The sequence below is a fragment of the Mobula hypostoma genome, chromosome 19 (genome assembly GCF_963921235.1).
Source record: "Mobula hypostoma chromosome 19, sMobHyp1.1, whole genome shotgun sequence".
Classification (NCBI taxonomy): domain Eukaryota; kingdom Metazoa; phylum Chordata; class Chondrichthyes; order Myliobatiformes; family Myliobatidae; genus Mobula; species Mobula hypostoma.
The window spans coordinates 62,826,337-62,841,083 of NC_086115.1; the positions used below are offsets into that span (position 1 = coordinate 62,826,337).

The 14,747-nt window shown below is 47.0% G+C and overlaps 1 protein-coding gene across 1 annotated transcript in view; it reads right to left on the reverse strand.

Moving 5' to 3' along the window:
- Positions 1 to 4,787: 4,787 nt before the first annotated feature.
- Positions 4,788 to 14,747, reverse strand: part of shtn1 (shootin 1) — a 117,426-nt gene continuing 107,466 nt past the window's right edge. The window contains exon 17 of the transcript XR_010021041.1: positions 4,788 to 4,826. The gene's annotated coding sequence lies outside the window, so the exon portion shown is untranslated. The remainder of the gene's footprint in view (positions 4,827 to 14,747) is intronic.

Below are 14,747 nucleotides of genomic sequence, written 5' to 3' on the forward strand. Positions count from 1 at the left end.
ATTGAGTATATTTAAAGCAGAGGTTGATAGATTCTTGATAAGTCAAGGTGTCCAAGATTTTGGGGGAGAAGTCAGAAGGATAGGGCTGTAAGGAAAAAAATAACATAACCCATGATCGAACAGTAGAGCATACGCGATAGGCTGAATAGCCTAAACCTACTCATATATTTTACAGTTCAAACCCTTGAGTTGAAGAACAGTGGAAATATACAAACACTCTAGGGGTCCCCATCCTAGGTTCTACAGACCCCTTGGTTAATGCTATTGATCCATGGCATATAAAAGGTTCAGGGATCTGGCTCGAGATGCAAACCTTCCTGAATTCCTGACTCTGGTATTGCAAACCTCCAGAGCTCTGCCTGCACTCAGGTTCAGCTGCTCTACCCCACACCAGTGTGCAATCTCACTGTCCCCAATTCCACCGGCGTGCAATCTCACTGTCCCCAATTCCACCGGCGTGCAATCTCACTATCCCCAATTCCACCGGCATGCAATCTCACTATCCCCAATTCCACCGGCGTGCAATCTCACTATCCCCAATTCCACCGGCATGCAATCTCACTATCCCCAATTCCACCGGCGTGCAATCTCACTCTCCCCAACTCCACCAGCGTGCAATTGCACTATCCCCAATTCCACCAGCGTGCAATCTCACTGTCCCCAATTCCACCGGCGTGCAATCTCACTGTCCCCAATTCCACCGGCGTGCAATCGCACTGTCCCCAATTCCACCGGCGTGCAATCTCAATATCCCCAATTCCACCGGCGTGCAATCTCGCTCTCCCCAATTCCACCAGGGTGCAATCTCACTATCCCCAATTCCACCGGCATGCAATCTCACTCTCCCCAACTCCACCGGCGTGCAATTGCACTATCCCCAATTCCATCAGCGTGCAATCTCACTAACCCCAATTCCACCAGCGTGCAATCTCACTATCCCCAATTCCACCAACGTGCAATCGCACTAGCCCCAGTTCCACCAGGGTACAATCTCACTCTCCCCAATTCCACCGGCGTGCAATCTCACTGTCCCCAATTCCACCGGCGTGCAATCTCACTCTCCCCAATTCCACCGGCGTGCAATCGCACTGTCCCCAATTCCACCGGGGTGCAATCTCACTGACCCCAATTCCACCGGCGTGCAATCTCACTATCCCCAATTCCACCAGCGTGCAATCGCACTACCCCCAGTTCCACCAGGGTAAAATCTCACTCTTCCCAATTCCACCGGCGTGCAATCGCACTGTCCCCAATTCCACCGGGGTGCAATCTCAATATCCCCAATCCCACTGGCGTGCAATCTCAATATCCTCAATTCCACCAGCCTGCAATCTCACTATCCCCAGTTCCACCGGGGTACAATCTCACTCTCCCCAATTCCACCGGCGTGCAATCTCAATATCCCCAATTCCACTGGCGTGCAATCTCACTCTCCCCAATTCCACCAGCGTGCAATCTCACTATCCCCAATTCCACCAGCGTGCAACCTCACTACCCCCAGTTCCACCGGGGTACAATCTCGCTCTCCCCAATTCCACCGGCGTGCAATCTCAATATCCCCAATTCCACCGACATGCAATCTCACTATCCCCAATTCCACCCAGCGTGCAATCGCACTGTCCCCAATTCCACCAGCGTCCAATCTCACTATCCCCAATTCCACCGGGGTGCAATCTCACTATCCCCTATTCCACCAGCGTGCAATCTCGCTCTCCCCAATTCCACTGGGGTGCAATCTCACTATCCCCAATTCACCCGTCGTGCAATCTCACTATCCCCAATTCCACCGGGGTGCAATCTCACTATCCCCAATTCCACCAGCGTGCAATCTCACTATCCCCAATTCCACCAGCGTGCAATCTCGCTCTCCCCAATTCCACCAGGGTGCAATCTCACTATCCCTAATTCACCCGTCGTGCAATCTCACTATCCCCAATTCCACCAGCGTGCAATCTCACTATCCCCAATTCCACCGGGGTGCAATCTCAATATCCCCAATTCCACCGACATGCAATCTCACCATCCCCAATTCCACCCAGCGTGCAATCGCACTGTCCCCAATTCCACCAGCGTGCAATCTCACTATCCCCAATTCCACCGGGGTGCAATCTCACTATCCCCAATTCCACCAGCGTGCAATCTCGCTCTCCCCAATTCCACCGGGGTGCAATCTCAATATCCCCAATTCACCCGTCGTGCAATCTCACTATCCCCAATTCCACCAGCGTGCAATCTCACTATCCCCAATTCCACCGGGGTGCAATCTCACTATCCCCAATTCCACCAGCGCGCAATCTCGCTCTCCCCAATTGCACCGGCATGCAATCTCACTATCCCCAATTCCACCAGCGTGCAATCTCACTATCCCCAATTCCACCGGGGTGCAATCTCACTATCCCCAATTCCACCAGCGTGCAATCTCGCTCTCCCCAATTCCACCAGCGTGCAATCTCACTATCCCCAATTCCACCAGCGTGCAATCTCACTATCCCCAATTCCACCGGGGTGCAATCTCACTATCCCCAATTCCACCAGCGTGCAATCTCACTATCCCCAATTCCACCAGCGTGCAATCTCGCTCTCCCCAATTCCACCAGGGTGCAATCTCACTATCCCTAATTCACCCGTCGTGCAATCTCACTATCCCCAATTCCACCGGGGTGCAATCTCAATATCCCCAATTCCACCGACATGCAATCTCACCATCCCCAATTCCACCCAGCGTGCAATCGCACTGTCCCCAATTCCACCAGCGTGCAATCTCACTATCCCCAATTCCACCGGGGTGCAATCTCACTATCCCCAATTCCACCAGCGTGCAATCTCGCTCTCCCCAATTCCACCGGGGTGCAATCTCAATATCCCCAATTCACCCGTCGTGCAATCTCACTATCCCCAATTCCACCAGCGTGCAATCTCACTATCCCCAATTCCACCGGGGTGCAATCTCACTATCCCCAATTCCACCAGCGCGCAATCTCGCTCTCCCCAATTGCACCGGCGTGCAATCTCACTATCCCCAATTCCACCGGGGTGCAATCTCACTATCCCCGATTCACCCGTCGTGCAATCTCACTATCCCCAATTCCACCAGCATGCAATCTCACTATCCCCAATTCCACCGGGTTGCAATCTCACTATCCCCAATTCCACCAGCGTGCAATCTCGCTCTCCCCAATTCCACCGGGGTGCAATCTCACTATCCCCAATTCACCCGTCGTGCAATCTCACTATCCCCAATTCCACCAGCGTGCAATCTCGCTCTCCCCAATTCCACCAGCGTGCAATCTCACTATCCCCAATTCCACCAGCGTGCAATCTCACTCTCCCCAATTCCACCAGCATGCAATCTCACTATCCCCAATTCCACCAGCGTGCAATCTCACTACCCCCAGTTCCACCGGGGTACAATCTCACTATCCCCAATTCCACCAGCGTGCAATCTCGCTCTCCCCAATTCCACCAGCGTGCAATCTCACTATCCCCAATTCCACCAGCGTGCAATCTCACTACCCCCAGTTCCACCAGGGTACAATCTCGCTCTCCCCAATTCCACCAGCGTGCAATCTCACTATCCCCAATTCCACCAGCGTGCAATCTCACTATCCCCAATTCCACCAGCGTGCAATCTCACTACCCCCAGTTCCACCAGGGTACAATCTCGCTCTCCCCAATTCCACCGGCGTGCAATCTCAATATCCCCAATTCCACCAACATGCAATCTCACTATCCCCAATTCCACCGGCGTGCAATCGCAGTGTCCCCAATTCCACCAGCGTGCAATCTCACTATCCCCAATTCCACCGGGGTGCAATCTCACTATCCCCAATTCCACCAGCGTGCAATCTCGCTCTCCCCAATTCCACCGGGGTGCAATCTCACTATCCCCAATTCCACCAGCGTGCAATCTCGCTCTCCCCAATTCCACCAGCGTGCAATCTCACTATCCCCAATTCCACCAGCCTGCAATCTCACTATCCCCAATTCCACCAGGGTGCAATCTTACTGTCCCCATTTCCACCGGCGTGCAATCTCACTATCCCCAATTGCACTGGGGTGCAATCTAACTATCCCCAATTCCACCAGCGTGCAATCTAACTATCCCCAATACCACCAGTGTGAAATCTCACTGTCCCCAATTCCACCAGCATGCAATCTCACTATCCCCAATTCCAATTCCAGAATAATTAGTGATCCAAATCATGTTTTCAGATTTGGATGCTGGATGATTGGAATTTTACTTAATTCAAAATTCAAGCTAAAAGTTCAAAGTAAATTAAATTATGAAGACACGCAGTCCACTTTTATTGTCATTTAGTAATGCATGCATTAAGAAATGATACAATATTTCCTCTGGTGTGATATCACAAAACACAGGACAGACCAAGACTGAAAAAAAACTAACAAAACCACATAATTATAAGATATAGTTACAACAGTGCAACAATACCATAACTTGATGAAGAAGTCCATGAGCACAGTAAAAGTTCAAAGTCTCTCAAATGTCCCACATCTCACGCAGACGGGGAGAAGGAAGAAAAACTCTCCCTGCCATACCTGATCACGGTCCAACTCTGAGTCATCTGAAGACTTTGAGCTCTGATCAGCTCTCCGACACCGAGTACTGAGCGCCATCTGTATCCGAATGATTTGACCTCCTTTTCGGTCGCCAACAGCAGGCAAAGCCGGGGATTTTGAGGCCTTCCCTCCGAAAGATTCCCGACCGCGCAGTAACGACAGCAGTGAACGAGCGTTTCAGAAATTTTTCCAGATGTTCCTCTGTGCTTTCACATCTGTCTCCATCAAATCAGAATTGTCCATGGCCCCTATTTAACAGATACGATATCATTTATTATCGAAGTACATATACTCTGCGGGTCATGAGTTATAAGGAAAGATTGAATAGGTTAGAACTTTATTCCTTGGAAAGCAGAAGATTGAGAGGCAATTTGATCGAGGTATACAAAATTACTAGGGGTAAAGATTGGGTAAATACATCAGGCTTTTTCCATTGAGGTTGGGTGGAATCACAACTAGAGGTCATGGTTTAATAATAATAATAAATGCTTTATTGATATTGCATAGGAAATTCTTCTCTTACAGCAGGAACATTTAAAAACACACTTAGCAGTGTGCAGGCTTAACTAATAATAAAGTACAGAATAATAATATAGACAATAATAATGTACAATGGGCAATAATGATGTACAAAATAATAAAGCAGCAAGTATTGTACTATGATGTGTGTTCTCCTGTTGCACAGAGATGAACTGCTTTATGTGCTTATTGCATTTGGTAGGAAAGATTTTCTGTAATGATTCGTGTGACAGTGGAGCTGAATGAGTCTGTTCGAAAGGGTGCTCCGCTGTTTACTCAGTAGATCATGGAGAGGATGTGCCAGATTGTCCGTCACGGATAACGGTTTGTTTAGTGACCTTCTCTCCACCACTAACTCAAAAGAGTCTGGGTTGTAGCCAAGGACGGATCCAGCCTTTTTGATGAGATTATTTAGTCTTTTTGCATCACCAGCACCGATGCTGCTCACCCCACATAAAGTCAGAAAGAAGACTGCACTCAGTACAACAGACTGGTAAAACATCTCCAACATCTCGCTGCACATATTGGAGGATCTCATTTTCCTTAGAAAATAGACTCTGCTCATCCCTTTCTTGTAAATAGCTTTGGTGTTGGTTTTCCAGTTAAGTCTGCTGTCGGGGTGAACACCCAAGTATTTGTACTCCTTCACCACTGCAACTTTTTCTCCCAGAATGTATACAGGACTCATCGCAGTCCTCTTCCTCCAAAAGCCAGTCTCTATCTCCCTGGTTTTGGCCACATTCAGGAGCAGGTGATTCCTCCAGCACCACTCCACATACTTGTCCACCAGTTCTCAGTACGCCGATTCCTGCCCATCTCTGATACACCCAAACACTGCAGAGTCATCAGAGAACTTCTGCAAGTGACAAGACTGGGATCTGTACTGTAAGTCTGAGGTATACAGTGTGAACAGAAATGGAGTCAGAACAGTCCCTTGTGGGGCTCCAGTGTCACTCGCCACCATCTCAGACAGAGAACTACTCAGCCGTACAAACTGGGGTCTATCTGTCAGGTAGTCAGTAATGCAGGAGATAATGGATCTGTCTACACCCATCCTTTGCAGCTTTTTGTTCAGAAGAAGCGGCTGGATTGCATTGAAGGCACTAGAGAAATCAAAAACGGTGATTCTCACAATGTCACCAGCATCATCCAGGTGGGAGTGAGCTCTCTGCAATGGGTAGATGACGGCATCATCCACTCCCACATGAGGTTGGTAGGCAAACTGTAGAGGGTCCAATGAAGATCTCACCTGCTGTCCACTGTAAGTCAGGGCCAGCCTCTCCAGCACCTGCATCACATGAGATGTGAGGGCAATTGGTCTGTAATCATTAAGTTCAGATGGAGTCACCTTCTTGGGTACTGGAACCAAGCAGGAAGCCTTTCATAGCACCAGTGCCTTTTCCTGACTCAGACTCAGGTTATATAGGTGCTGCAAAATACCAGACAGCTGGCTCGCACGGGCCTTCAGTACCCTGGGGCTGATACCGTCTGGGCCAGCAGTCTTGCCTTGATGTAGTCTCTCCAGCTGTCCCTTAACCTGACCTGCAGTCACCATCAGGTGGGGGAGAGTGGTCGTCCCAAGGAGGCAGGATACTCCTAAGCACTCACCAGAGGGGTGGGAGGGGTGGAGGAAGAATGTTTCAGAGACAGGGAGGGTGTGTGGTTTGGGCAGGTGGGGAAGGACAGCAGGAGGTCTTCTACTGAACCTGCTGAAAAACAAGTTCAATTCGTTGACCCTATCTGGGCAATCCTCAATCTTACTTTCCTTTACCCCGAAGCCAATGATCTGCTTCATGCCCAGCCACACTTCCCTTATGCTATTCTGCTGGAGCTTGTACTCCAGCTTCCTCGTGTAGGATCCTTTGTACTCCCTCAGTTCACTCTGTACTCGCCTCAGTTCCCTCTGTACTCCCTCAGTTCCCTCTGTACTCGCCTCAGTTCCCTCTGTACTCCCTCAGTTCCCTCTGTACTCCCTCAGTTCCCTCTGTACTCGCCTCAGTTCCCTCTGTACTCCCTCAGTTCTCTCTGTACTCACCTCAGTTCCCTCTGTACTCCCTCAGTTCCCTCTGTACTCCCTCAGTTCCTTCTGTGCTCACCTCAGTTCCCTCTGTACTCCCTCAGTTCCCTCTGTGCTCTCTCAGTTCACTCTGTACTCCCTCAGTTCCCTCTGTACTCGCCTCAGTTCCCTCTGTACTCCCTCAGTTCCCTCTGTACTCCCTCAGTTCCCTCTGTACTCGCCTCAGTTCCCTCTGTACTCCCTCAGCTCACTCTGTACTCCCTCAGTTCCCTCTGTACTCGCTCAGTTCCCTCTGTACTCCCTCAGTTCCCTCTGTACTCCCTCAGTTCCCTCTGTACTCGCCTCAGTTCCCTCTGTACTCCCTCAGTTCCCTCTGTACTCCCTCAGTTCCCTCTGTACTCGCCTCAGTTCCCTCTGTACTCCCTCAGTTCTCTCTGTACTCACCTCAGTTCCCTCTGTACTCCCTCAGTTCCCTCTGTACTCCCTCAGTTCCTTCTGTGCTCACCTCAGTTCCCTCTGTACTCCCTCAGTTCCCTCTGTGCTCTCTCAGTTCACTCTGTACTCCCTCAGTTCCCTCTGTACTCGCCTCAGTTCCCTCTGTACTCCCTCAGTTCCCTCTGTACTCCCTCAGTTCCCTCTGTACTCGCCTCAGTTCCCTCTGTACTCCCTCAGCTCACTCTGTACTCCCTCAGTTCCCTCTGTACTCGCTCAGTTCCCTCTGTACTCCCTCAGTTCCCTCTGTACTCGCCTCAGTTCCCTCTGTACTCCCTCAGTTCACTCTGTACTCCCTCAGTTCCCTCTGTACTCGCCTCAGTTCCCTCTGTACTCCCTCAGTTCCCTCTGTACTCCCTCAGTTCCCTCTGCCTCCAGACCTGAAGGCTTGCTTCATATTCGAAAGTTATTTCAGATCACCGGTGATCCAGGGCTTGTTGTTGGGGAAGCAGCGAACCTGGGTGTTAGCAGGACCAGGCTGTGATCAGACCTGTCAAGTGGCTGTAGGACAGTGGCACTGTCTGTATCCTTTACATTCGCGTACAGAAGGTCCAGTGTTCTATTGGCCCATGTAGGACAGCTGACATATTGATAAAAAGTTGGTAGTGTTGTCTCGAGAGAAACGTGATTAAAATCCCCAGTAACAGCCACAAAAATATCGGGAGATTGAGTTTGTATTCTGGCGACCGTCGAAAGAATAGCATTGCATACTACATTCGCTTCAGCCGACTGGTGAATGTAACAACTAAAACGGCAGTTGAGAATTCCCAAGGCAAATAATATGAACGTGTCCCAATGGCTAACAGCTCATTCTAGATTATTGTGTGCCTGGACCATATGTAATGGCTACCTTGTGTTTGGAGCAAAGGTTTTGTGTATTCTCAGGACCAGATGATTGACCTATGTAAACTGATGCTACTGGCTCGAGATCAAAAGATGAAAGGTGAAAAGTTTAAGAAGAACATGAAGGGGAAACTTCTTCACTCAGACAGTCGGAGGGAGTGTGGAATGAGCTGCCAGTACAAGTGGTGCATGTGAGCTTGATTTCAACATTTAAGAGAAGTTTGGATCGGTACATGGATTGTAGGGGTATGGAGGGTTACAGTCCAGTGCAGCTCAATGGGAGTAAGCAGCTTAAGTGGCTACTGGATGGGATGGGCCAAAGGGCTTGTTTCTGTTATATACGTTTTTGTGACTCTAAATGTCACCATATACAGCCCTAAGATTCATTTTCCTGTGGGCATTCACTGTAAATACAAGACACACAATAAGATCAATGAAAAGCCACTCTGAACAGGATGGACAAACAACCAATGTGAAAAAAGCAACAAACGGTACAAATAAAGAACAAAAAAAGAAATAAGAATAATAAGTAAACAATAAATATTGAGAGCATGACATGATGAGTTCTTGAAAGTGATTCTGTAGTTTATGGGAACAGTTCAGTTCTGTGGTGAAGGAGGTTGGGTTAAGTTATCCCCTCTGGTTCAAGAGCCTGATGGTTGGGGTAATTACTGTTTCTGAACCTGGTGGTGTGAGTCCCAAGGCTCCTGTACCTCCTTCCTGATGGCAGTATTTGATATGTTTCTAGTTTTTGAAGTTCATGTAGTACAGATGTGATATTTGCAGCAAAATCTTAAAAGAACATACCATTAAACAAGAAATAACACCCCCCCCCCACACCCCCATCAAGAATCTTGATTAACTCCCTCGGAAGTGATTATCAGCTAACAATCTAACAGTAAAAGCTAATGGTACTGGTAGAACATTACTGTTGCGGCTAAGAAATTCTGAGCAGTGGGAAACGGAAGATATGGATAACATGTAGGTTTTCAGCTTGGCAGAATGTGGCTAGAAATAGCAAAAAATAACTTTTTTTGAGCCATAACTATTCATGTATTGAAAATAACTGATGTGATTGGATAGAGAGCTTTCCTGAATCTCAAAAAATATATTTATTGTATCTTGATTGTTACTTTTTGAAATTTAAATGCATCTTTAGTTATATTCTAGTCATTTTCCAATAGTAGATTTTTGGCTACCTTTCCAAATATCCTTGGTTTCTTTCCATTAGCATTCCTTAATAACAGAATAATTTAGCAATCTTAAGGAACAATTCCAGAAAAAGCAATTCTTGCTTTGTCCCAAGGCAGCAATAGCCAATATCTCAGGACATCTGTTTAAGGTGAGTAGAGTAAGATTTAGGGGGGATATCAGAAACGAGAGAAAATCTGCAGATGCTGGAAATCCCAGCAACACACACAAAACGCTGGAGGAACTCAGCAGGCCAGGCAGCATCTATGGAAGTGAGTACAGACGACGTTTTGGACCAAAGCCCCTCAAAGGGTCCTGCTGAAGGGTATTGGCCTGAAATGTCAACTGTACTCTTTTCCGTCAATGCTGCCTGGCCTGCTGAGTTCCTCCAGTATTTTAGAAACATAGAAACATAGAAAACCTACAGCACAATACAGGCCCTTCGACCCACAAAGTTGTGGCAAACATGTCCCTACCTTAGAAATTACTAGGATTACCCATAGCCCTCTATTTTACTAAGCTCCATGTACCTATCCAAAAGTCTCTTAAAAGACCCTACTGTATCCGCCTCCACCACCGTTGCCAGCAGCCCATTCCACGCACTCACCATTCTCTGAGTAAAAAACTAACCCCTGACATCTCCTCTTACCTACTCCCCAGCATCTTAAACCTGTGTCCTCTTGTGGCAACCATTTCAGCCCTGGGAAGAAGCCTCCGACTATCCACACGATCAATGCCTCTCATCATCTTATACACCTCTATTGGATCACCTCTCATCCTCCGTCATTCGAAGAAGAAAAGGCCGAGTTCACTCAACCTATTCTCATAAAGCATGCTCCCCAATCCAGGCAACATCCTTGCGTATCTCCGCTGCACCCTTTCTATGGCTTCCACATCCTTCCTGTAGTGAGGTGACCAGAACTGAGCACAGTACTCCAAGTGGGGTCTGACCAGGGTCCTATATAGCTGCAACATTACCTCTCGGCTCCTAAATTCAATTCCACGATTGATGAAGGCCAATACACCGTATGCTTTCTTAACCACAGAGTCAACCTGCACAGCTGCTTTGAGTGTCCTATGGACTCGGACTCCAAGATTCCTCTGATCCTCCACACTGCCAAGAGTCTTACCATTAATACTATATTCTGCCATCATATTTGACCTACCAAAATGAACCACTTTACACTTATCAGGGTTGAACTCCATCTGCCACTTCTCAGCCCAGTTTTGCATCCTATCAATGTCCTGCTGTAACCTCTGACAGCCCTCCACACTAACCACAACACCTCCAACCTTTGTGTCATCAGCAAACTTACTAACCCATCCCTCCACTTCCTCATCCAGGTCATTTATAAAAATCACGAAGAGTAAGGGTCCCAGAACAGATCCCTGAGGCACAACACTGGTCACCGACCTCCATGCAGATCATGACTCGTCTACAACCACTCTTTGCCTTCTGTGGGCAAGCCACTTCTGGATCCACAAAGCAATGTCCCCTTGGATCCCATGCCTCCTTACTTTCTCAATAAGTCTTGCATGGGGTACCTTGTCAAATGCCTTGCTGAAATCCATATACACTACATCTACTGCTCTTCCTTCATTAATGTGTTTAGTCACATCCTCAAAAAATTCAATCAGGCTCATAAGGCACGGCCTGCCTTTCACAGAGCCATGCTGACTATTCCTAATCATATTATGTCTCTCCAAATGTTCATAAGTCTTGCCTCTCAGGATCTCTTCCATCAACTTATCAACCACTGAAGTAAGACTCACTGGTCTATAATTTCCTGGGCTATCCTTACTCCCTTTCTTGAATAAAGGAACAACATCCGCAACCCTCCAAACCTCCGGAACCACTCCCGTCCCCATTGATGATGCAAAGATCATCGCCAGAGGCTCAGCAATCTCCTCCCTCACCTCCCACAGTAGCCTGGGGTACATCTCACCCGGTCCTGGTGACTTATCCAACTTGATGCTTTCCAAAAGCTCCAGCACATCCTCTTTCTTAATATCTACATGCTCAAGCTTTTCAGTCCACTGCAAGTCATCACTACAATCACCAAGATCCTTCTCCATAGTGAATACTGAAGTATTCATTAAGTACCTCTGCTGTTTCCTCCGTTTCCATTCACACTTTCCCACTGTCACACCTGAGAAGTCCTATTCTTTCACATCTTATCCTCTTGCTCTTCACATACTCGTAGAATGCCTTGGGGTTTTCTTTAATCCTGCCCACCAAGACCTTCTCATGGCCCCTTCCGTCTCTTCTAATTTCGTTCTTAAGCTCCTTCCTATTAGCCTTATAATCTACTAGATCTCTAATATTACCTAGCTCTCTAAAGCTTTTGCAAGCTTTTCTATTTTTCTTGACTAGATTTATTACAGCTTTTGTACACCACGGTTCCTGTACCCTACCATAACTTCCCTGTCTCATTAAAAGGTACCTATGCAGAACTCCACACAAATATCCCCTGAACATTTGCCACATTTCTTCCGTACTTTTCCCTGAGAACATCTGTTTTCAATTTAAGCTTCCAATTTCCTGCCTGATAGCCTCATAATTCCCCTTACTCCAATTAAACGCTTTTCTAACTTTTCTGTTCCTATCTCTCTCCAATGCTAGAATTATGATTACTATCTCCAAAATGCTCTCCCACTGAGTGATCTGACACCTGACCAGATTCATTTCCTAATACTAAATCAACTACAGCCTCTCCTCTTGTGGGCTTATTTACATATTGTGTCAAGAAACCTTCCTGAACACACCTAACAAACTCCACCCCATCTAAACCCCTTGCTCTAGGGAGATGCCAGTCAATATTTTTGGAAATTAAAATCTCCCATCATGACAACTCTGTTACTATTACACCTTTCCAGGATCTGTTTCCCTATCTGCTCATCGATATCCCTGTTACTATTGGGTGGCCTATAAAAAAACACCCATTAAGGTTATTGACCCCTTCCTGTTCCTAACCTCCTCCCACAGAGACTCCGTAGACAATCCCTCCATGACGTCCACCTTTTCTGCAGCCATGACACTATCTCTGATCAACAGTGCCACGCCTCCACCTCTTTTGCCTCCCTCCCTGTCTTTTCTGAAACATCTAAAACCCGGCACTTGAAGTAACTATTCCTGTCCCTGAGCCATCCAAGTCTCTGTAATGGCCACCACATCATAGCTCCAAGTATTGATCCACGCTCTAAGCTCATCCGCTCTGTTAACAGCATTCCTTGAGTTAAAATAGGCACATTTCAAACCTTCGGTCTGAGCATGTCCCTTCTCTATCACCTGCCTATCCTCCCTCTCGCACTGTCCACAAGCTTTCTCTATTTGTGAGCCAACCTCCTCTACCCCAGTCTCTTCAATTCAATTCCTACCCCCCAACAATTCTAGTTTAAACTCTCCCCAGTAGCCTTAGCAAACCTCCCCACCAGGATATTGGTCCCCCTGGGAGTCAAGTGCAACCCGTCCTTTTTGTACAGGTCACACCTGCCCCAAAAGAGGTCCCTTTTTGTGTGAGTTGGGAGATATCAGAGGTAGTTTTTTTTTAGAAAAAGTGCAGACTCTGCCTGGAATGCACTGCTGGGCAAGGCAATAGAGGCTGATACGATAGGGTTGTTTAAAAGATACTTTGATAGACACATAAATTTACTTAAGCCCTTTACTCCCACTGGGGCAAAGGCTGCTGACAGCTGCTCACCAGAGTTCTCTGTCCTGGGCCTGTCTTTCATGTTGTTTCCATGTGTAGCTCATCTTGTTATATCCTTCCTATTGCAGGGATGAGGAGCTTCTGTCAGCATTTCTGTAGCACTAGGTTTGTACAGAATGGAGCTGTTAGCCCAGTGCTGAAGCCTCCCGTTCTCACAGCCAGGTTTGGCAGAGTTGGATGGAAGGAAAATGGAGGGTTATGGGCTGTATACAAAGGAAGGGTTAGGCTGATTGAAAAGAAGGTTTACATAGATCAGTGCGGTATATTTGATGGAAGTGCCCATACTATGCTGTACTGTTCGATATTCTATGAACAAACTTTGGAAGTTATGATATCTGCAACGTTCTCATGTTCCACCTTCAAAATCCTAAGAGAGAGCTGTTGAGTCTTGAGGATTTGTCAGTCTTTAGAGTCATTATTTTTTGTTTTAATCACTGTTATTTTGCATTCAATTCCCTTATCCTTTCAATTATACCTTACACAGGATCTCCGTATCCTCTTTCTCTATTCAACGTGCCTGCTATTTTCATATTTACATTTAATTAACAATTATCCATTTTAAGGAGACTGCCTCGCTCCTAACCTGTTTTGTTTGCTCATTGTGAAATCTTGGTGCTCATTTTGATTTCCATTATAATATACTTCTTATAAGTTTTTGTAGATCATACTTTATGTTTGATCTCCTTTTACTATACGTTCTGTCTCTCTACATAGTCAGACTTCAGGCTCAATTTTGACACTCTCTGGGTTTGAAATTAGAGACTAATTATTCAATGGCAAAAGAATAACCTTCTTATTCCATGAAGTTTTTCCACCGCCTAGAAGGAACTGATCTAGAGAACGTGCACTGCAGAAGGGCTCAGAAATTCCTATACACATTCCAAACAAAACTGCTGTGCAGTGGAAAACAGACTTAACCAAAATAAACAGCATTGCACCCACGTGTGGGATAATCGTAAGACCATACAACATAGGAGCAGAAGGAGACCATTCAGCCCATCGAGTCTCTCCACCATTCCACCATGGCTAATCTCAGATCCCACTCAACCCATACACCTGCCTTCTCACCACATCCTTTGATGCCCTGACCGATCAGCAAATGATCAACTTCCGCCTTAAATATACCCACGGACTTGGCTTCTGCCAGAATCTGTGGCAAGGCATTCCACAGATTCACTGCTCTCTGGCTAAAAAAAAAAATCCTCCTTACCTCTGTTCTAAAGGGTCGCCCCTCAATTTTGAGCCTGTGCCCGTTAGTTCTGGAACTAGGAAACTTTCTCTCCACATCCACCCTATCTGGTCCTTTCAATTTTCGGTAGGTTTCAATGAGATCCCTCGCATTCTTCTAAATTCCAATGAGTACAGACCCAAAGCTGGCAAGTGCTCCTCATATGTCA